The sequence below is a fragment of the Arachis ipaensis genome, chromosome B02 (assembly GCF_000816755.2).
Source record: "Arachis ipaensis cultivar K30076 chromosome B02, Araip1.1, whole genome shotgun sequence".
Classification (NCBI taxonomy): domain Eukaryota; kingdom Viridiplantae; phylum Streptophyta; class Magnoliopsida; order Fabales; family Fabaceae; genus Arachis; species Arachis ipaensis.
The window spans coordinates 5,309,432-5,311,553 of NC_029786.2; positions in this window are offsets into that span (position 1 = coordinate 5,309,432).

Here is a 2,122-nt window from a genome sequence, read left to right on the forward strand (position 1 = left end):
ACCCACCAACCTCACAACCATCTACCTCTCTCGGAGCTTCTTCATCAGTGACCTCAACGCTTTTCTCACCCAAAGTCCGACTTGCCATCCCTCCACTCCTTGAGCCTTTCTTACATACCCGCTTTTTCTTCCATTGGGTTGCGAAAATTTTTCCTAAAACTTCCAACCTTAAAATTGTTGACGTGTTACCGAATCCTTGAAGTTGCACCCACGGCCTTAGAACTAATCGCTAGCTGCTTCCCTAACCTTGAAGAATTCGACCTTAGGTTGTTGAAAGCGTGAGACTAGCCTACCATTACTAGTGATCATGGTGGTGATGGTGGTGGTGGGAACATGTTGAAGGGCGCAAACCCGTTCATGGTACACAAGGTCTAAGTCATTCTTCTAAACGCGTTGCGAACTGAGTTGTAGGCCTGAGTCTGGAGGCGAGTCACGACGGTTTCACAGTCCACAATGATCCTTTCATTGTTGGACTGGTCCAGCGCAAATGTCGCTGGTGGAACAGAAATCATGTATCCGTCGACGTTGACTCCGACAAGCTCCACGTAGTAGAACGTGTCAAGCTTCTTGTTCCTACAAAGTGCTTCAGTGGCAGTGACGGTGAATAGAGGCAGTAGAGAGCGGAGGAAAGGTAATGGTAAGGTATTAGTGGCAACAATGAAGATTATGAAAATTTAGAAAAGAAAATAAAAAAAAGTGGTAATTTAGGAATTTTATTAAAAAATTAACAAAAAATTAAAATTTGGTTATTTTTGTCGCATAAAATCTATCTTTCATAAGTATAACGTTAATTTTTGTTTTTAATAGATATTTTTATTAGTATTTATAAAGTTTATGAATATAAATGATAGTTTATTTTAATTTGTTATATAATCAATCCTTATGAGCAAAGTTTTGACTCAAATGGTCATTACTATATACATGTCATTAACAAATTACATCCATACTCTATACAAAAATTAAACTAACCCTTGTAGGAAATGTGACATAAGTGCTAACGTAATTGTTCAACAGGCCATTAGGGTTATATGTTATTAATTTATTTGTAACGCTTATATTATTCAATAATCCTTCTAAGTGCTCGCCTTCTATCAATAAATTATATTATATCATATATGCATGGTGGTTGTTTGATTCTATTTATTGAAGGGTTTATATGTGTCATTGATGCCCCTGCTCTGAGTCGAAGGCAATAATAAATGCTTATTCATATGAGGGTACTATTATTCAAATCAAGTGAAGATTCTCCAGTGAATCCCATCATCATATATATAATTTATTAACATATTTATTTTTTTCTGATTAAATTTATTATGTGTTAATAATATAAATTAAATATTATTATCCCTAATTTCTAGTTGCTTTCTATGATTTCTACTCCCAATTTATTTCAAATTCTTTCACATTAACCCTTCATCACCCACCATTACCTACCCTCCAAAAAACTCCATTGTTTGTAGGGGTGCACATGGGGCCGGGTGAAGGCGGGTTCGCCGTGACCCGAACCCGACCCTAAATAATGACCAGGTCTATTTATGAGACCCTTACTCGACCCTAGACCTGATAAAATCGTGTTACTTTCGAGCCACACTTAAGCCGGGTCTAAACCGGGTGAAGTCCGGGTCTTGATCAACTTTATCACGACATCACCAAAAATTAGATTCTACATCTTTTGAACCTCTAAATTTTGAAAAATAATTATTCCATAACAATGCAACATTCGCATAATAATAATTTAGAATCTAATAATAATAATTTAAAGTTTCTTAATAATAATTATATCAATTACACATTAAACATTCAAAGTTCAAAAGACAATTAAAACAAAGTTAACAACCAACACAAGATTAACATAATAATAATAATTTATAGTGTCATACCAACCTATAACAACAAAATATTAAGTAGCAAACAACTACACGGGTCCAACGGGCCGGGACCGGGTGACCCGAGACTTGGCCCGAACCCGATTTAATAAATAACCGGGGCCATCTATTGAAACCTCAGGTCTGACTGGGCCATAACGAAGTCGGGCCAAATTAGCCCCGAAGTCATCGGGTCTGGTCCGGGTCTTCGGTCCGGACCGGGTCTTGTGCACCCCTAATTGTTTGTTCCGCATAAA